This window comes from Monodon monoceros, unplaced genomic scaffold (assembly GCF_005190385.1).
Source record: "Monodon monoceros isolate NGI ecotype Baffin Bay Population unplaced genomic scaffold, NGI_Narwhal_1 Super_Scaffold_15, whole genome shotgun sequence".
Classification (NCBI taxonomy): Eukaryota; Metazoa; Chordata; class Mammalia; order Artiodactyla; family Monodontidae; genus Monodon; species Monodon monoceros.
Window position 1 is genome coordinate 9,350,095 of NW_021703771.1, and position 22,203 is coordinate 9,372,297.

The 22,203-nt window shown below is 43.6% G+C and overlaps 1 protein-coding gene across 5 annotated transcripts in view; it reads left to right on the forward strand.

The window, feature by feature from the left end:
- Positions 1 to 22,203, forward strand: part of KCNQ5 (potassium voltage-gated channel subfamily Q member 5) — a 577,457-nt gene that overhangs the window by 515,680 nt on the left and 39,574 nt on the right. The window lies entirely within an intron of this gene.

Below are 22,203 nucleotides of genomic sequence, written 5' to 3' on the forward strand. Positions count from 1 at the left end.
GGATCTCTTATCCTGGGCAAAGAACCAAAGTCAAATCGCATCTTCCATTAACACGGAAAAGCCCGCAAAGGCCGTCAGCCCCGCTGTGCGCACTCCCGAGCAGAACCTGCATTCTCCCAGGCAGCGGGATAAAATTAACAACCCGGGCCCACAGTGACCTCAGGCTCCCTCGGCCCCCGGCCCTCCCAGCCCATTCAGAGCTCGTGGGGCCGCCCCCCACTCTCAGGGACGCCCCCGGAGTTCCCTCCTCACACTTCCCACCCTTCACACCCGGGGACGTCGGGCTCTCCCAGCAGCGCCCAGCGGCTGACCCAGCACAGGCCCTCCTGGTGGAGCTCGCAGCTGCCATCTGGGCTGCACACTTGACCCGCCAGGTGCCTTCCTCCCGCCGCTGTGCTAAGGTGGGAAGTGCTCCCCCCAGCACCGGACACCCCTCCCGGCCCTACACCAAGCCCGCAGTGTCCCGAGTCACTGGCGGCACAGATGTCAGTGTCCTCTGGTCTCCACACTCTCCTGCCTAGGAATTGGCTGAAAGCCCATGAACAGCTGAGTCAAGAGTTAGCAGTTACAAGGCTCGTGTAGCACTCAGAATAGACTTGCCAGATATAAATGGACACATGATTTCTGGAAGGCAAGTTGGCAACAGATATCAAGAGGCCTTTACATCTGCCTAAGCTTGGACGCCTCCCACCCACCAATTCCATTTCTAGGATACAGTCGATATAATGAGGTAGCAGACGTTAGAAAAGATGATGTAAGTCTAAAATTATTGAAATAGATAAAGGCCCACAAAAAGTAAATTATTCCATCTTGGCTGTGTGTGGATGTGTGTGTAAATTCATATATTTATAGTAAAAGTTCTGGAAAGATTTATAACAATGAATGAACAGTTACCTCCAAGAGGTAAGATCAGAGTTATATTTTGTTTCTTCATGTTGTTCATCTGTATTTCCTATTATTTCTACAATGAACATGTAAAGCTTTTGTGATAAAAATGCAGAAGAGGATTTTCTATTAAAAAATCAGGTCCTCCTCTCAGACACTGCCCTTTTCCTCTCCCTCACTCTGGGGGCCCTTGGTCTAACTGGTGGCCACCAAACCCCTCTCCTTAGGTGGCGTTCCTCCTGGTCTCGGTGCCAGGGACTAGCCTTCACCGAGGGTAGACGTGGACTGTCTAATGAGGTTTGACAGCTCCTACTACGAATAGAACTGTATTAGGCTCCAGGGCTGCTGTAACAAAGTACCACAGACTGGGTGGCTTAAACAACGGAAACTTATTTTCTCACGGTTCCAGAGGCTACAAGTCTGAGATCTCCTTGGGTCACAGACGGCCACCTTCTCCCTGTGTCTCCACTTCTTCCCTCTGTGCATGTCTGTGTCCAGATTTCCTCCTCTTATAAGGACACCAGTCATATTGGATTAGAACCCACACAGATGACCTCATTTTAACTTCATTATCTCTTTCAAGACCCTGTCTCTGAATTCTCAGGGACTGAGGGCCGGGACTTCAGCACATGGAATTTGTTGGGATGCCATTCAGCCCATACCGGAGCCCCTGCAAACTCACAGCACAGCATCCCCGGGGGTGCACACAGCTCCAACCCTCACCCTGGGTCCACACACACTGAAAATGCATGTACTGCCACAGCGGGTCCTTACCCTTCCAACGTGGGCTTCAGAAAGCGTCGCTTCCGTGCTGTGAGGTCCTTACGGTTGGCTGAGCACATCTAAATATAAAAGAGAATCCAGATTCTGAATATGGAAAATGAATTCTACTTGTATGTTTGGCCAGAGGGGAAGCATTTTTCAAAGACTCCTAGAGTCAGCACTATCCATCACACTCTTTTCAGTTACTGCAAAGATGTCTCAGAGGTCAGACAAATAGAAACAGAAGTCCTGTTCTCTTCCAAACCACAAACTGGAAAGGTCTCCTACCGTGCATTTTCTACATCATCTCGTACACGTGCAGTTCTCTTTGGTTAGAAGGGAATTGCTTTTCCCTGGTTGATACCTGTCTGAATTGGTTCTGAGTCCCCCAAGTGACAGGAGGCCGACTGCTGTCCTGTTGAAGTAGCTTTGTTGGCCGCCCACCCGCAAGAGACCATGACTCCTGACTCCTTGCTCCGTACAGTAGCCCAGAACCTTGACCTCTGATTTACCTCATGGTTAGATGTTGGGAAAACAGAAATTCACTTTTTATAGGAAAAAAAACTGAAGTAGCTATCAAATAAATGTAGATTTCAATTTATACATTTTTATATATAGTGCCTCTATATGTTTTAAGTATGTCTAAAATCCACTTATTACCCATAGAAAATAATATATAATACTGCATCCAACTCCCAATTATTCTGGATCTATTTGCTCATTCGCTTCTGGGGCTCTTTTTTTTCTACTTCTGTTTTCCCTTTACGTATTTTAGGCATTTCAATGCCCATTAACAGCTCAGGGAGAGTGGATGAATAGCGGAAAGAAGAATAGAAATTCAGACTGGCCTTGAGGTTAATAACTAACTTACATTTGGAAAATAATGAGCCTGTTAACTAAAAGACACCATAATAGGAAAACAAAAGAAATTTAAGGTTAATCTGTAAATTTTAATGATTCTTCCCAAATCTGATAGCCTTTACTACAGATGGTATTATTGTTATAATTTAATGACTCTTACAAAAGGTTATTAAGTATTGCATGTTGTTTTTATTTGCTATCATTTTTGATGAAATTTACATGTTACATTTTAAAGGACACAATTTTAAATTCCACATCCATGTGTACCAGAGAAGTGGAAAGTAACAGACAGATGTTGTCACCAGAAATTTACAAAGAGCAAAAGGAAGAAAGTAAACTGTAAGGGACTAGGGTGGTGTTGCCTGCCATAGCAAACTGATTTTGACCAATATGATATGAATAGTAGTTTTAGTTTATAAATCTAATAATAAGAGATAATAATAATAAGAGATAGAAATGTTCCACTAGTCAATCAATAGTATTTAAGCCTCTTCATACAATCTCAGAATTTAGGTAGGATATGACTTTTTTAGATTCCATATGTAATGAGGGTCTGATCATGCATTTTGTGTCCTTCTGTGTCTGGCTTATTTCAGTTGGCATAATGGCCTCCACGTTCATCCATCTTGTTGCAAATGGCAGGATATCTTTCTTTTTCAAGGATGAGTAATACTCCATTGTATAATTTATACCACAATTTCATTTCACTATATGTATGTGTATATCAAGCCATCATGGTGTACACTTTAAATATGTACAATTTTCATTTTAAAAGTAAAATAAAAATAAATTAGGTGGCTTAAAAATATTTGTATTTTAATATACAAGAATAATAATGATGAAAGTAACATTTATTGGCTGGCACTGTTCTGAATGCTTTACTTCGATGATTTCATTTAATTCTTCCAATAACCCTATGAGGGAGGCAAGTCGTGATCCCCATCTTGTGAATGAGGGAGCTGAGAGCTGCCCAGACCTAAGAGCCGTGAGCAGGGCAGCCTTGGTGCACACCCAGACCATCCGATTTCCCAGCCCTCCTGGAGGACACGTTCAAAGCTGCGCCCTCAGATGTCGTATCGGTTTCCCTTTAAGCATCTTTCATTTCTCCTTTTTCGCACTGTTGCTCTTCCATCTTCAGTTGGCCAGATCCCCCTCCCTTAGAAACCATTCGACTTTGCCACTGGCCCACCCCTCCTTCTCCCACCCTCAGCTGCCAAACCTCTGAACTGCATTGTCTTCAAAGAGTGGAAGGTTCGGGGCTTCCCTGGTGGCACAGTGGTTGAGAGTCCGCCTGCCAATGCAGGGGACACGGGTTAGTGCCCCGGTCTGGGAGGATCCCACATGCCGCAGAGTGGCTGGGCCCGTGAACCATGGCCACTGAGCCTGCGCGTCCGGAGCCTGTGCTCCACAATGGGAGAGGCCACAACAGTGAGAGGCCCGCGTAACGCAAAAAAAAAAAAAGAGAGTGGAAGATTCGGCAAATTGGGAAACGGCCTTTAGATGACCCGTCTCTGTGTCGATCAAGCACCCGGCAGAGGCTCAGGATCACAGCCATCTGGCCTGCGTCTGTTACCCAAGGAGGGAGGCAAACCGTGAGGCCATCTGAGGTCTGTTTCCACATACAGAAGGTGGTATCAGGAGATGGACAGCCGTCAGCACAGACAAGCACATGGAACGTGGTGGAAGCAAGTCCAAGGAATGCCAGGCAGCAGAGCCCAAAGGATGAAATTAGGAAGAGCTAGGGGCAAGCCGAGGTTTCTGGTGACTAGTTAGGTTGCTATCAAAGAGGCTGTCGTAACGGACCCTGCTGTACTGGGAATGCCTTTCAGAGTTGCATCAAAGAGCACGAAAATCTCGACAGAGATAAGGCAGTAGCTGGAGGTGGCTCTACCCTGTAGAGCGTGAAAAAAAAAAAACCTGTCTCGAATACTGCATGTAACGTGCATGTCTTAACATGTGTAACATTGTTGCTGCTCTAGGAAACGCATCAGTTCTTGTGGGAAGCCCTCAGGGCTCGTGCTGGCTGCTCTAGTTCATGATAAAGACTAGCAGCCTTGGGTGCAGGGGTCCCCGAGCAGAGGCTGGGGGGTAAAGAGGCGAAATGCCTGCCGATCATGGGGGGTCCCTGAGGCCCGTTCCCTTGTTCCAGGCACTGCAAGGAGCTCTTCTCTCTTCACTTCTCTTCTTTGCCTTTCTCCTCCAGCCAGGGTACCCGCTAGGGTGCCTTTGGCTGCGGGGCACAAGAGAAGCAGGCTCCGCTACCTTAACCAGTAGTGAAAAGTATCATCAACACTTCGTGAAGAGAAGGTCAGAGGCGGGACAGCTCCCAGCCAGGAGGCAGGCGCCCCGGCTCCCCTGCTCTCGGCTCTCTCCTTCCACTCTGCCCAGCTGTGGTCTGTGTGCTGCTTCCTCCAGGCTGGCAGCCGGATGGCTATGAGCATCTTCCCCACACACAGCGCTTTGAGAGGCAAAGGGGGGACCACCCTAGGTTGTGAGGAAAACGGTCCACTCACGTCTTACGTGGCACAACTGGGTCTCACGCCTGAAATGACCACTGGTGAGGAGAGCAGGCGCTGGAGTTGCCAGCCGGCATCCAGCACCTGGTCTGCGGCCAGACTCCTCCACGGCGAGTAGGTCAGGGGACGGGGCAGGGGTTGTGACTGGAGAGATGTGAGGGTTTCTGTTTGGGGATCAGCTCTTGGGAGAAAACCTCCAGTGGTATCTGACACAGCGAAGAAATCCTCCCTGCTTCGTCGTGAAGGTGGCGGGGAAGAATGCCCTTAAACGTGCTTCCTCCCCAGTATTCTGTCCACACGTCATTTCTGTTCCTCTGAGCGTCTGAAAGCCAGAATGAGACATGTTTTTGGTTTATTTCTTGTTTACCATTATCTTTTTTTTTTTCCTCCTTTCTTTCATCACCGAATCTCCATGAGACCGTGACCGCAGACTGGCCTAACTCCTTGTATTTAAAAAGGACAAAGCGGGTAGGGGAAAACCTAGGGAAAAATAAATGAATTCGGATTGAGATAATACAATCTGTCCTCACATGCAGTCGGCCCAGATTGTGGGCTTCCTATCACCACGGCCACCAGCGGAAAACTGGGGCAGCCGCCTTCCTCAGCACCTCCTCACGGCCCCAGACACCCCGTGCCTCAGGCTGCTTGCCTGGTACCCCATCTTACCTTTGGGTGAACGACAGCCGACTGGGTCTCACCTGAAATGAGCAAAAGAGAAGAAATGCACAGCCCAGGATGCCGGAACCCTCAACTCCTCTAGAAGGTAGAACGTCCATCCCCTTCCTCTCTTCTTTAACCTCTGTCCTCTGGGTCCCCGGCCCGCCGTCTCGTAAACATCTTGTTTGAGATTGTCAGTAGGTCAACGGGAACACTGGCAAAAGGGAAGCATTTTAGCGCAGTGGTTTTGCAACCAGCCTCAACTAACAGACTCCTGTACCCACAACGGGGTATCCTCCTCCAAGCAGCATAAATCACAAGCTACCAGCATTTCATATTTCACCCAGCCGCACACACGGCCCTTTCATCTGGTGCTGGGCCTCTTCTGCGCTTCTTTTCCAATGGCATCTGCTTCCCTCGTGTTTTTCTCAGTCTCTCCAGTTGACATTTTTGGTGTTTCCACAAAATGCCAAGCACAGCACTGCACTTAGCGTTTTTCCTGACTTCCTGCACTGTTGATCCAGCTTCAGCCAGACTCTGATTATCGTTTTCCACAGTACATGTTACTTCCTGGCACTTTATGAAATTACCTGATGATGACTCTGCGTCGTGTTGACAGATTTAGTTCTTGTGAAGGCTGTGTTCCCTCAGGGCTTCAGCTGGACCCTGGAAGGGACCCCTGACTGGGGAGCTCACCCACTCCTCTGAGCTCCACCTGGAACAAAGCCTGAGGGTTTTCTTTCACACCAGAACAAAAGAATTTCCTGAGAATGACTGGGTCGAAAGTCTGGAAATTAAAAGTCCAGTCTATGCCCAACTTAACTGTTGGCATGATTCTGTGCAAAAGCCTGGAGGGTATTTAGTAGGAATCTGAAACACACTTTCCATCCCTCACCAAGGTAACTGGTGAAAAGCATTACCTGGAGGAATCACCTCAATTCCTGTCCACGGGTTTCTTTTCTCCTTAGTTGTCCGGGTTCCCCATTTATTCAGCCAGGGACGGGTCCTGCTCCTCTCCTGGGTGTCCTGCACCCTCCCTGTCCCCCAGCATCTGCTCTTGTGTCCCAGGGTTCTTATCCCTATGGGGTGTTGGGGAGAAGAGACCTTTCAGTCTCTGGTTATAGACTCTAAGAGACTAAGTATTTATCGTATTTCCGGTAAATGATTGCTTTTTCCAATACTTTTCGTGAAATGCCTGTTCCTCGTTTTTAATTACTGGGGAAATGCGTTTCTATTTTGATTGAACTGGAGATTGCCGTGGCTTTCTATTCTAATCCAAGTACTCTGTATCACAGAACAAGATTTCTGTCCAGATTTCTCTAGGTTCTTCCCCAATGTTTGTTGTCACCCTACAGTGATAGGGAAAATTATGTTTGGTTTCTCGTGGTGGGGAAAAAATAGCTCCCTGCTTTAGATCTGAGTTTTGAATGGATTCTACCTCCTTTCTTCTGGCAGAATCTAAGATGCCAGGTGACCTCTGAGTACAACCTTACGCCATGTCTTTCCACCTTCTGCGGATCCAGGTTTTATTGAGAATTGCAGGGTTGTGTAATTTGGAGCTCTGAATTTTGTTTCTCCAGCACAGCAAAGTGTGTGTGCATGTGTACGTGGGTGCTTTAAAATGAATTAGAATGCTGTATTCGTTATCTGTTACTTATGGACACTTACACTCTCACAGTCTCTGAGGTCAGGAGTCCTGCAGTGATTTGGCTGGGTGATTCTGGCTCAGAGTCAGGCTCTCGCTGGGCCCAATGTCATCTCAAGGCTCAGCGGGGAGGGTAGGGGGTGGGGGGTCCATTCTCAGCTCACTGCAGCACTTGCTGGCAGGCCTCATTCCCTCCTCACATCGGCCCCTTCATTCGTTGCCTGGACGTCCTCGTGAGGTTCAGCCGCAGAGACAGTACACGCTCAAGAGAGGGAGAGAGTACCCAAGACAGAGGCTGCCGTCTTTTCAAAGAACCAGCTTTTAGTTTCGTTGATCTTTTCTATTGTTTGCTTCATCTCTGTTTCATTTATTTCTGCTCTGATCTTTATGATTTCTTTCCTTCTACTAACTTGGGGTTTTGTTCCTGTTTCCCTAGTTGCTTTAGGTGTAAGGTTAGGTCGTTTATTTGAGATTTTTCTTCTTTCCTGAGGTAAGATTGTTTGCTGTAAACTTCCCGCTTAGAACTGTTTCTGCTGTGTCCCGTAGGTCTTGGATCCTCGTGCTTTCATTTTCGTTTCCCTCTAGGTGGTTTTGATTTCCTCTTTGTTTTCATCAGCAATCCATTGGCTGTTTAGCGGCATATTGTTTAGCCTCCACGTGTCTGTGTTTTTTACAGTTTTTTTCTTGTAGCTGATTTCTCATCTCATAGTGTTGTGGTCAGAAAAAATGCTTGATATGACTTGTTTTCTTAAATTTACTGAGGCTCACTTTGTGGCCTAGCATGTGATCCATCCTAGAGAATGTTCCATGTGCACTTGAGAAGAATGTGGATTCTGCTTTTAGATGGAACGCTCTATAAATATCAGTTAAGTCCATCTGGTCTAATGGGTCATTTAAAGCCTGTGTTTCCTTGTTGATTTTCTGTCTGGATGATCTGTCCATTGGTGTAAATGGGGTGTTAAAGTCTCCCACTGTTACTGTGTTACTGTCGATTTCCCCTTTCATGGCTGTTAGTATTTGCCTTATGTATTGAGGTGCTCCTACGCTGGGTGCATATATATTTAAACTTGTTATATCTTCTTCTTGGATTGATCCCTTGATCATTATGTAGTATCCTTCTTTGTCTCTGTGGCAGTCTTTAAAGTCTACTTTGCCTGATATGAGTATTGCTACTCCAGCTTTCTTTTGATTTCCATTTGCATGGAATACCTTTTTCCATCCCCTCACTTTCAGTCTGTGTGTGTCTCTAGATCTGAAGTGGTTCTCTTGTAGACAGCATATATATGGGTCTTGTTTTTGTATCCATTCAGCCAGTCTACATCTTTTGGTTGGGGTATTTAATCCATTTACATTTAAGGTAATTATCAATATGTATGTTCTTATTGCCATTTTGTTAATTGTTTTGGATTTGTTTTTGTAGGTCTTTTCTCTTCCATTCCTCTTTTGTTCCCTTCTCTTGTGATTTGCTAACTAACTTTAGAATGGTATTTGGATTGCTTTTTCTTTCTGTGTGTATGTATCTATTGTAGATTTTTGGTTTGCGGTTACCATGAGGTTTTGGTATAGCAGTCTATATATAAACAAGGTTGTTTTGAGTTGCTGGTCTTTTAATTTCAAATACATTTCCAATATCCTGCATTTGTACTTCCCTCTTCTCATGATTGCTGGTTTTGATATCATATTTGTGTGTGGATGATTTCCTACCTTTATTGTATGTTTGCCTTTACCAGTGAGCATTTCCATTTGTAATTTTCTTGTTTCTAGTTGTGGCCTTTTCTTTTCTGCCTAGAGAAGTTTCTTTACCATTTGTTGCAAAGCTGGTTCGGTGATGCTGAATTCTCTTAGCTTTTGCTTGTCTGTAAAGCTTTTGATTTCTCCATCGAATCTGAATGAGATCCTTGCTGGGTAGAGTAATCTTGGTTGTAGGTTTTTCCCTTTCATCACTTTAAATATATCCTGCCACTCCCTTCTGGCTTGCAGAGTTTCTGCTGAGAAATCAGCTGATAACCTTATGGGAGTTCCCTTGTATGTTATTTGTTGCTTTTCCCTTGTTGCTCTTAGTATTTTTATTTTGTCTTTAATTTTTGTCAGTTTGATTACTATGTGTCTCAGTGTGTTCTTCCTTCAGTTTATCCTGCCTGGGACTCTCTGCACTTCCTGGACTTGGGTGACTACTTCCTTTCCCATGTTAGGGAAGTTTTCAGCTATTATCTCTTCAAATATTTTCTCAGGTCCTTTCTCTCTCTCTTCTCCCTCTGGGGCCCCTATAATGCAAATGTTGGTGCATTTAATGTTGTCCCAGAGGTCTCTTAGACCTCATTTCTTTTCATTCTTTTTTCTTTGCCCTGTTCCATGGCAAATGATTTCCACCATTCTGTCTTCCAGCTCACTTATGCATTCGTCTACCTCAGTTACTCTGCTATTGATTCCTTCTCATGTATTTTTCATTTAAGTTATTGTATTATTCATCTCTGTTTGTTTGTTCTTTAGTTCTTCTAGGTCTTTGTCAAACATTTCTTGTATCTTCTCGATCTGTGCCTCCCTTCTTTTTCCAAGACCTTGATCATCTCTACCATCATCACTGTGAATTCTTTTTTGGGAAGAATGCCTATATCCACTTCACTTAATTGTTCTTCTGGGGTTTTATCTTGTTCCTTCATCTGGGAAATATTCCTCTGCCATCTCATTTTGGCTAACTTTCTGTGATTGCAGTTTCCCTTCCATGGGCTGCAGGGCTGTGGTTCTTCTTCCTTCTGCTGTCTGCTCCCTGGCGAGTGAGGCTGTCTAAGAGGCTTGTGCAGGCTTCCTGGTGGGAGGGACTGGCTTCTGCCCACTGTGGTTGGAGCTGGGTCTTGTCCCTCTGGCAGGCAGGGCCGTGTCAAGGGGTTTGTTTAGCAGGCTGCTGTGGGCTCAGGAAGACTTTAAGCAGCCCGTCTGCTGTTGGCTGGGGCTGTGTTCCTGCCCTGTTGGTTGTTTGGCCCAAGACGTCCCAGCACTGGAGCCTACAGGCTGTTGGGTGGGGCCGGGTCTTGGGGAGAAAAGGTGGCTTCCAGGAGGGCTCACGCCAGTGAGTACTTCCCAGAATTGCTGCTGCCAGTGTCTTTGTCCCCACAGTGAGCCACAGCTGCCCCCAGCCTCTGCAGGAGACCCTCTAATACCAATAGGTAGGTCTTTCCCAGGCCCTTATGAGATCACCACTTTTTTTCCCTGGGTCCTGGTGCACACGAGACCTTGTATGTGCCCTCCAAGGGTGGAGTTCCTGATTCCCCCAGTCCTGGCCTTCAAACCCAGATTCTCTGGGGGCTCCTCCTCCCATTGCCAGGCCCCCAGGCTAGGGGCTCAGAACTTTCACTCTTGTGGGAGAACTTCTGTGGTATAATTACTTTCCAGTTTGTGGGTCGCCCACCCAGAGGATATGGGATTTGATTTTACTGTGATTGTGCCCCTCCTACTGTCTCGTTGTGGCTTCTTCTTTGTCATTGGATGTAGGATATCTCTTTTAGTATGTTCCAGCAGTTTTCTTGGTGATGGCTGTCCAGCAGTTGGTTGTGATTTTGGTGTTTTCGTAAGAGGTGAGGTCATGTCCTTTTCTCTACCTCTGCTGCAGTCCTTTATAGCCTAACATCTCATCACCTCCTCCACCTCAGGGTCACACAGACCAACCCTGGGACAATGTAAAGGGGACTGCACAGAGCGGTGGGTACCTGGAAGTGGACTCACTGGGGACCATCTCAATGGCTAGCTACACGGATGCTGTTGCACTGGCAGGTCTTTTAAGTGACAGGTTTCCACCACTGCCTCTTGTCTTTCCAGGAACCCCAACCACCAGCTTCCCATCCCTTTCAATTGTCTCCATTACCTGCCTCCCTCTAGAAGCATTTGGGCTTGGGGTCTCCAGTCTAACCATGTCACGTCCAGAATCCTACGTATTATATTTCAGAAAAACCCCAGCACATCCTGGTCAGCCTTGATCACATGACGGCTAGACTTCTGTGTTGCAGTCTTAGTGCAGCCTTTCAAAAGTCATATGGAGCATTTGATTAGTGTAACAAGAAATAAAAGAACATGAGGAAGCAGGAAGCCAGCTAGTCAGGAGCAAAACCAAAGTGTGCTGACCTCCACCCCAGAGTTCTTTCTGTTGTAATGTGTGGCCCACCTTTAGCTGCTTCAAGAGGTTGAAGGGATGTTCTTGGTCACTTCAAAGAGCAGCACGAGAACCCAGTGTGAATACCAGCTTTTAGCTCAGTATCAGGACAGTCTAGCAATGAGAGACCCCGCACCAATGGAAGAGCCCATCCCTGGATGCCTTCACCCCAAACCTGGATCATCAACACTCAGGGGCTCCAGCCCCCGAGGAGGTCAAGCCAGACAGCCCCAGAGAGATCTTCTCACCCCGCGTTCTGCAACTGTTCTTCTGGCTGCTCCTCAACCATCACCTCTTATGCCCCCTGAAAAGCAGAGGACGAGGGGATGACCGGCTGAGGGATGCTGCCCTGACCTGCCCTCACCTCCTCGGATGCAGAGAAAAGTGCTTTGTGTGGCCTCTTACCTCTCATGAGCCCCACTCTTCCTCCTCCCTTCCACTGTCGGCTGCAGCCCTGAATCTCCTGAGAAGTGTGTCCTCTGTGCCCCGCCTACCCTGACATGTGTGTGCCTGTGCGTGTGCGTGTGTGTGTGTGCGCATGCGCACGTGAGCTCTCCAGAGTGGAGCCTTCACAGGACCATGAATTCCCTTCAACTGGTGGGCTCCCATTCAAGTCACCGAATGTGGGGGGACTGCCCAGGGCCAGCATTTTTCTGGCACTAGAGGGGCCAGGTGAGTAGACATGACCCATTTGTCTGTAAGCTTTACCACCAGCCCCACCCCAGTGACCGGGTTGATTGGCCCTGGGGAGTGGGGACGCATCTTCCTCACTGTGCAGCCTTCACACTTTCCACGAAATAAGCACAAAGTCAGCTATTACACAGATCACAGAATTTAGCCCCTATATAAGGGGAGCACTTTTCAGCTGCATGGTGATTTTTCATTCATATATTTCAAGCTATTTCCTTCAAAGGCACACTTAGTTCTCTGTTCCACAAAGAGAAACCAATAGGACACAATTTTTAAGTTATATTTAATCGCTCTCATGGAGTGTTCTACTGGGTAAAAAAGAAAGAAAGAAAGAAGAAAAAAAGGCCAGGATCCTTTCAATGGCTGACCCAGGACAAAGCCAAGTTACCCAGGCTTTGCTTTCTGTTATCTGCAGTATGAAGCTCAAATTGTTCTAAATTCCTTTTATTTTCAACGTCTGATTTTTCCCAGCTTTTCTTCTCTTGCCATCTCTTTCGTCTGTTGCCATGTACAATGCATAACAACAGTTCCTAAACTCTGAAAATATAGAAAGCTCAGAAGAATATTGCCTGGGGAAAATTAATCCCCGTACCTCTAGTCACAAAGATTCATTTGCACATGAAACCCTGAATTCCCCCTGGTGAGAGATTTCCATCTTTCATTAATCTTATGCAGTAGCAACTGATGTACTACATCATTGTGTCAGAGCCAGTGAGTAAGCTTTCCCCAAACTGAACCTGTGTTCCCATGATTTTGTGTTTTGGTTGAAAAAAGTCATGACCTCACGTTGTCTTGTATTTGTATCAGTTACCTGTTCAGACAAAGCTGTCCCCTCCCCCCAGATTTAGTGGCTTAAAACAGCAACCCTTTTTCAGCCTGCACTTCTGTTGGCAGTTCTTTGGGCCTTGGCTGGACTCACCTGTACACCTGTGACCAGCTGCTGGGCAAAGCCATCTCCGCTCGGTGCAGTCTCCCAGACTCCAGCAGGTCGGGCAGATTCTCGTGGTGGTAGGTTCCTAAGAGAGTGTTACCAAATGCAAGTCCGTGTGCCTGACGCACAGCGAGGCCAAACAATACCGAAACATCGGTGTTTGGAGCAGAGAAAGGTTTATTGCAGGGCCGAGCAAGAAGAACAGGTGGCTCGGGCCCCCAAAACCCCCGAACTCCCTGAAGGGTTTCAGCAAAGCATCTTCAAAGGCCAGATGAGGGAAGGGCTGTGGTTACTTGTTGCAAACTTCTTTGTGTAGCATCCTTTGCTCTTGCGGCTGTCACGGTTGGGTCACAATGTTCCTGTAAACCTCCAACAAGACAAATGTTATTCTCTGTTCTGCAACTTTGTTATCTCTATATGAATGTAAACGGTGTTATACCCTTAAAGGTCAGAGCCTTGAGAATGGGTTGTTCTGTATATTTCAGGCTAGAGGCAACATTCTTAACTGGAAGCAAAAGGAGTAGAATACAAAGGTTAAAGTAAAAGAAGCAGATCCAGTATGGAGTCAAGCTTGTTCTCTGTTAAAAGAGTAGAAGCGGAACCTGCAAGGTCTGCTGATGCCTCGGCTCAAGTGCTCACAGAGTGACAGTCACTGCATCCTGAGGGTCACAGCAAATCATGGGGATGGCCTAACGTGAAGTGGGGACTCCACTGTCCCAACCCACACCCGCCACTTTAGCTTACTCTTATTATGTGCAGTTGGTTCTGCGGACACGGTGTCGATGGATGATCGCTTTGTGTTTCTCCCCATGGTTTCTTTCACTTCCAGAGCCTCAGAAGGAAAGGGAGGGAAGACAACGTTGTTAGCATCTAATATATGACAGGAGTTGTCTAGGCATTTTCTTTTTTATTTTATTTTCTTTTTTTAACATCTTTATTGGAGTATAATTGCTTTACAATGGTGTGTTAGTTTCTGCTATATAACAAAGTGAATCTGCTATACATATACATATATCCCCATATCACCTCCCTCTAGCGTCTCCCTCCCACCCTCCCTATCGCACCCCTCTAGGTGGTCACAAAGCACTGAGCTGATCTCCCTGTGCAATGAGGCTGCTTCCCACTAGCTATCTATTTTACATTTGGTAGTGTATATAAGTCCATGCCACTCTCTCACTTCATCCCAGCTTACCCTTCCCCCTCCCTGTGTCCTCAATTACATTTTCTATGTCTGCTTTTTTATTCCTGTCTTACCCCTAGGTTCTTCATAAACTTTTTTTTTTTTTAGATTCCATATATATGTGTTAGCATACGGTATTTGTTTTTCTCTTTCTAACTTACTTCACTCTGTGTGACAGACTCTAGGTCCATCCACCTCACTACAAATAACTCAATTTCGTTTCATTTTATGGCTGAGTAATATTCCATTGTACATATGTGCCACATCTTCTTTATCCATTCATCTGTTGATGGGCACTTAGGTTGCTTCCATGTCCTGGCTATTGTAAATAGAGCTGCAATGAACATTGTGGTAAATGACTCTTTTTGAATTATGGTTTTCTCAGGGTATATGCCCAATAGTGGGATTGCTGGGTCGTATGGTAGTTCTATTATTAGTTTTTTAAGGAAGCACAATACTGTTCTCCATAGTGGCTGTATCAATTTACATTCCCACCAACAGTGCAAGAGGGTTCGCTTTTCTCCACACGCTCTCCAGCATTTATTGTTTGTAGATTTTCTGATGATGGCCATTGTAGTTTTGACTTGCATTTCTCTAATGATTAGTGATGTTGAGTTTATTTTTGTGTACGGTGTTATGGAGTGTTCTAATTTCATTCTTTTACATGTAGCTGTCCAGTTTTCCCAACACCACTTATTGAAGAGGCTGTCTTTTCTCCATTGTATATTCTTGCCTCTTTTATCAAAAATAAGGTGACCATGTTTTTCTGCCACTACCATACTGTCTTAATTACTGTAGCTTTGTAGTGTACTCTGAAGTCCAGGAGCCTGATTCCTCCAGCTCCATTTTTCTTTCTCAAGATTGCTTTGGCTATTTGGGGTCCTTTGTGTTTCCATACAAATTGTAAAATGTTTTGGTCTAGTTCTGTGAAATATACCATTGGTAGTTTGGTAGGGATTGCATTGAATCTGTAGATAGCTTTGGGTAGTATAATCATTTTCACAGTGTTGATTCTTCCAATCCAAGAACATGGTTTACCTCTCCATCTGTTTGTATCATCTTTAATTTCTTTCATCAGTTTCTTATAGTTTTCTGCATACAGGTCTTCTGTCTCCATAGGTAGGTTTATTCCTAGGTATTTTATTCTTTTTGTTGCAGTGGTAAAAGAGAGTGTTTCCTTAATTTCTCTTTCAGATTTTTCATCATTAGTGTATAGGAACGCCAGAGATTTCTGTGCATTCATTTTGTATCATGCTACATTACCAAATTCATTGATTAGCTCTAGTAGTTTTCTGGTACCATCTTTAGGATTCTCTGTGTACAGTACCATGTCATCTGCAAACACTGACAGCTTTACTTCTTCTTTTCCGATTTGTATTGCTTTTATTTCTTTTTCTTCTCTGATTGCTGTGGCTAAAACTTCCAAAACTATGTTGAATAATAGTGGTGAGAGTGGACAACCTTGTCTTGTTCCTGATCTTAGTGAAAATGGTTTCAGTTTTTCACCATTGAGAACGATGTTGGCTGTGGGTTTGTCATATATGGCCTTTATTATGTTGAGGTAAGTTCCCTCTATGCCTACTTTCTGGAGGGTTTTTATCATAAATGGGTGTTGTATTTTGTCAGAAGCTTTTTCTGCATCTATTGAGTTGATCATATGGTTTTTCTCCTTCAATTTGTTACTATGGTTTATCACATTGATTGACTTGTTTATACTGAAGAATCCTTGTATTCCTGAGATAAACCCCACTTGATCATGATGTATGATCCTTTTAATGTGTTGTTGGATTCTGTTTGCTAGTATTTTGTTGAGGATTTTTGCATCTGTGTTAGTCAGTGATATTGGCCTGTAGTTCTCTTTCTTTGTGACATCTTCATCTGGTTTTGGTATCAGGGTGATTGTGGCCTCGTAGAATGAGTTTGGGAGTGTTCCTGCCTCTTCTATATTTTGGAAGAGTTTGAGAAGGATAGGTGTTAGCTCTTCTCTAAATGTTTGATAGAATTCACCTGTGAAGCCATCTGGTCCTCAGCTTTTGTTTGTTGGAAGTTTCTTTTTTTTTTTTTTTTTTTTTTTGCGGTACGCAGGCCTCTCACTGTTGTGGCCTCTCCTGTTGTGGAGCACAGGCTCTGGACGCACAGGCTCAGCGGCCATGGCTCATGGGCACAGCCGCTCCGCGGCATGTAGCATCTTCCCATACCGGGCCACGAACCTGTGGCCCCTGCATCGGCAGGCGGACTCTCAACCACTGCGCCACCAGGAAGCCCTGTTGGAAGATTTTTTTTTTTTTTTAAACATCTTTATTGGGGTATAATTGCTTTACAATGGTGTGTTAGTTTCTGCTTTATAACAAAGTGAATCAGTTATACATATACATATGTTCCCATATGTCTTCCCTCTTGCGTCTCCCTCCCTCCCACTCTCCCTATCCCACCCCTCCAGGCTGTCACAAAGCACCGAGCTAATATCCCTGTGCCTTGCGGCTGCTTCCCCCTAGCTATCTACCTTACTACGTTTGTTAGTGTGTATATGTCCATGACTCTCTCTCGCCCTGTCAAAGCTCACCCTTCCCCCTCCCCATATCCTCAAGTCCGTTCTCCAGTAGGTCTGCGTCTTTATTCCTGTCTTACCCCTAGGTTCTTCATGACATTTTTTTTCCCTTAAATTCCATATATATGTGTTAGCATACGGTATTTGTCTTTTTCTTTCTGACTTACTTCACTCTGTATGACAGACTCTAGGTCTATCCATCTCATTACAAATAGCTCAATTTCATTTCTTTTTAAGGCTGAGTAATATTCCATTGTATATATGTGCCACATCTTCTTTATCCATTCATCCGATGATGGGCGCTTAGGTTGTTTCCATCTCCGGGCTATTGTAAATAGAGCTGCAATGAACATTTTGGTACATGACTCTTTTTGAATTTTGGTTTTCTCAGGGTATATGCCCAGTAGTGGGATTGCTGAGTCATATGGTAATTCTATTTGTAGTTTTTTAAGGAACCTCCATACTGTTCTCCATAGTGGCTGAACCAATTCACATTCCCACCAGCAGTGCAAGAGTGTTCCCTTTTCTCCACACGCTCTCCAGCATTTATTGTTTCTAGATTTTTTGATGATGGCCATTCTGACTGGTGTGAGATGATATCTCATTGTAGTTTTGATTTGCATTTCTCTAATGATTAATGATGTTGAACATTCTTTCATGTGTTTGTTGGCATTCTGTATATCTTCTTTGGAGAAATGTCTATTTAGGTCTTCTGCCCATTTTTGGATTGGGTTGTTTGTTTTTTTGTTATTGAGCTGCATGAGCTGCTTGTAAATTTTGGAGATTAATCCTTTGTCATTTGCTTCATTTGCAAATATTTTCTCCCATTCTGAGGGTTGTCTTTTGGTCTTGATTATGGTTTCCTTTGCTGTGCAAAAGCTTTGAAGTTTCATTAGGTCCCATTTGTTTATTTTTGTTTTTATTTCCATTACTCTAGGAGGTGGGTCAGAAAGGATCTTGCTGTGATTTATGTCATAGAGTGTTCTGCCTATGTTTTCCTCTAAGATTTTGATAGTTTCTGGCCTTACATTTAGGTCTTTAATCCATTTTGAGCTTATTTTTGTGTATGGTGTTAGGGAGTGATCTAATCTCATACTTTTACATGTACCTGTCCAGTTTTCCCAGCACCATTTATTGAAGAGGCTGTCCTTTCTCCACTGTACATTCCTGCCACCTTTATCAAAGATAAGGTGTCCATATGTGCGTGGGTTTATCTCTGGGCTTTCTATCCTGTTCCATTGATCTATCTTTCTGTTTTTGTGCCAGTACCATACTGTCTTGATTACTGTAGCTTTGTAGTATAGTCTGAAGTCAGGGAGCCTGATTCCTCCAGCTCCGTATTTCATTCTCAAGATTGCTTTGGCTATTCGGGGTCTTTTGTGTTTCCATACAGATTGCAAAATTTTTTGTTCTAGTTCTGTGAAAAATGCCAGTGGTAGTTTGATAGGGATTGCATTGAATCTGTAGATTGCTTTGGGTAGTAGAGTCATTTTCACAATGTTGATTCTTCCCATCCAAGAACATGGTATATCTCTCCATCTATTTGTATCATCTTTAATTTCTTTCATCAGTGTCTTATAATTTTCTGCATACAGGTCTTTCGTCTCCTTAGGTAGGTTTATTCCTAGATATTTTATTCTTTTTGTTGCAATGGTAAATGGGAGTGTTTTCTTGATTTCACTTTCAGATTTTTCATCATTAGTATATAGGAATGCCAGAGATTTCTGTGCATTAACTTTGTATCCTGCTACTTTACCAAATTCATTGATTAGCTCTAGTAGTTTTCTGGTAGCATCCTTAGGATTCTCTATGTATAGTATCATGTCATCTGCAAACAGTGACAGCTTTACTTCTTCTTTTCCGATTTGGATTCCTTTTATTTCCTTTTCTTCTCTGATTGCTGTGGCTAAAACTTCCAAAACTATGTTGAATAAGAGTGGTGAGAGTGGGCAACCTTGTCTTGTTCCTGATCTTAGTGGAAATGCTTTCAGTTTTTCACCATTGAGGATGATGTTTGCTGTGGGCTTGTCATATATGGCCTTTATTATGTTGAGGAAAGTTCCCTCTATGCCTACTTTCTGGAGGGTTTTTATCATAAATGGGTGTTGAATTTTGTCGAAAGCTTTCTCTGCATCTATTGAGATGATCATATGGTTTTTCTCCTTCAATTTGTTAATATGGTTTATCACATTGATAGATTTGCGTATATTGAAGAATCCTTGCATTCCTGGAATAAACCCCACTTGATCATGGTGTATGATCCTTTTAATGTGTTGTTGGATTCTGTTTGCTAGTATTTTGTTGAGGATTTTTGCATCTATGTTCATCAGTGATATTGGCCTGTAGTTTTCTTTCTTTGTGACATCCTTGTCTGGTTTTGGTATCAAGGTGATGGTGGCCTCGTAGAAGGAATTTGGGAGTGTTCCTCCCTCTGCTATATTTTGGAAGAGTTTGAGAAGGATGGGTGTTAGCTCTTCTCTAAACGTTTGGTAGAATTCACCTGTGAAGCCATCTGGTCCTGGGCTTTTGTTTGTTGGAAGATTTTTAATCACAGTTTCAATTTCAGTGCTTGTGATTGGTCTGTTTATATTTTCTACTTCTTTCTGGTTCAGTCTTGGAAGCTTGTGCACTTCTAAGAATTTGTCCATTTCTTCCAGGTTGTCCATTGTATTGGCATATAGTTGCTTGTAGTAATCTCTCATGATCCTTTGTATTTCTGCAGTGTCAGTTGTTACTTCTCTGTTTTCATTTCTAATTCTATTGATTTGAGTCTTCTTTTTTTTCTTGATGAGTCTGGCTAATGGTTTATCAATTTTGTTTATCTTCTCAAAGAACCAGCTTTTAGCTTTATTGATCTTTGCTATTGTTTCCTTCATTTCTTTTTCATTTATTTCTGATCTGTTCTTAATGATTTCTTTCCTTCTGCTAATTTTGGGGGGTTTTTTGTTCTTCTTTCTCTAATTGCTTTACGTGTAACGTTAGGTTATTTATTTGAGTTGTTTCTTGTTTCTTGAGGTAGAATTGTATTGCTATAAACTTCCCTCTTAGAACTGCTTTCACTGTATCCCACAGGTTTTGGATCATCTTGTTTTCATTGTCAATTGTTTCTAGGTATTTTTTTATTTCCTCTTTGATTTCTTCAGTGATCTCTTGGTTATTAAGTAGTGTATTATTTAGCCTCCATGTGTTATTTTTTTTACAGATTTTTTTCCTATAATTGATATCTAGTCTCATAGTGTTGTGGTCAGAAAAGATACTCGATATGATTTCAATTTACCAAGTCTTGATTTGTGACCCAAGATATGAACTATCCTGGAGAATGTTCCATGAGCACTTGAGAAGAAAGTGTGTTCTGTTGTTTCTGGATGGAATGTCCTATAAATATCAGTTAAGTCCATTTTGTTTAATGTATCATTTAAAGCTTGTGTTTCCTTATTTATTTTCATTTTGGATGATCTGTCCATTGGTGAAAGTGGGGTGTTAAAGTCCCCTACTGATTGTGTTACTGTCGTTTTCCCCTTCTATGGCTGTTAGCATTTGTGTTATGTATTCAGGTGCTCCTATGTTGGGTGTATAAATATTTACAATTGTTATATCTTCTTCTTGGATTGATCCCTCGATCATTATGTAGTGTCCTTCTTTGTCTCTTGTAATAGTCTTTATTTTAAAGTCTATTTTGTCTAATACGAGACTTGCTACTTCAGCTTTCTTTTGATTTTCATTTGCATAGAATATCTTTTTCCATCCCCTCACTTTCAGTCTGTACGTGTCCCTAGGTCTGAAGTGGGTCTCTTGTAGACAACCTATATACGGGTCTTGTTTTTGTATCCATCAGCCAGTCTATGTCTTTTGGTGGGAGCGTTTAATGCATTTACATTTAAGGTAGTTATTGATACGTGTGTTCCTATTACCATTTTCTTAGTTGTTTTGGGTTTGTTATTGTAGGTCTTTTCCTTCTCTTGTGTTTCCTGCTTAGAGAAGTTCCTTTAGCATTTGTTGTAAAGCTGATTTGGTGGTACTGAATTCTCTTAGCTTTTGCTTGTCTGTAAAGGTTTTAATTGCTCCATCGACTCTGAATGAGATCCTTGCTGGGTAGAGTAATCTTGGTTGTAGGTTTTTCCCTTTCATCACGTTAAATATGTCCTGCCACTCCCTTCTGGCTTGCAGAGTTTCTGCTGAAAGATCAGCTGTTAACCTTATGGGGATTCCCTTGTATGTTATTTGTTGTTTTTCCCTTGCTGATTTTAATAATTTTTCTTTGTATTTAATTTTTGATAGTTTGATTAATATGTGTCTTGGCATGTTTCTCCTTGTATTTATCCTGTATGGGACTTTCTGCACTTCCTGGACTTGGTTAACTATTTCCTTTCTCATATTAGGGAAGTTTTCAACTATAATCTCTTCAAATATTTTCTCAGTCCCTTTCTTTCTCTCTTCTTCTTCTGGGACCCCTATAATTTGAATGTTGGTGCATTTAATGTTATCCCAGAGGTCTCTGAGACTGTTCTCAATTCTTTTCATTCTTTTTTCTTTTTTCTGCTCTGCAGTAGTTATTTCCACTATTTTATCTCCCAGGTCACTTATCCATTCTTCTGCCTCAGTTATTCTGTTATTGATTCCTTCTAGAGAATTTTTAATTTCATTTATTGTGTTGTTCATCATTGTTTGTTTGCTCTTTAGTTCTTCTAGGTCCTTGTTAAACGTTTCTTGAATTTTCTCCATTCTATTTCCAAGATTTTGGATCATCTTTACTATCATTACTCCGAATTCTTCTTCAGGTAGACTGCCTATTTCCTCTTCACTTGTTTGGTCTGGTGGGTTTTTACCTTGCTCCTTCATCTGCTGTGTGTTTCTCTGTCTTCTCACTTGGCTTAACTTACTGTGTTTGGGGTCTCCGTTTCGCAGGCTGCAGGTTCGTAGTTCCTGTTGTTTTTGGTGTTTGCCCCCAGTGGCTAAGATTGGTTCAGTGGGTTGTGTAGGCTTCCTGGTGGAAGGGACTAGTGCCTGCTTTCTGGTGGATGAGGTTGGATCTTGTCTTTCTGGTGGGCAGGCCCACGTCTGGTGGTGTGTTTGGGGTGTCTGTGATCTTATTATGATTTTAGGCAGCCTCTCTGCTAATGGGTGGGGTTGTGTTCCTGTCTTGCTAGTTGTTTGGCATAGGGTGTCCAGCACTGTAGCTTTCTGGTCGTTGAGTGGAGCTGTGTCTTAGCGTTGAGATGGAGATCTCTGGGAGAGCTTTCACCGTTTGACATTATGTGGAGCCAGGAGGTCTCTGGTGAACCAACGTCCAGAACTCGGCTTTCCGACCTCAGAGGCACAGTCCTGACACCCAGCTGGAGCACCAAGACCCTATCAGCCGCGTGGCTCTTTTCCACCAACTGCCA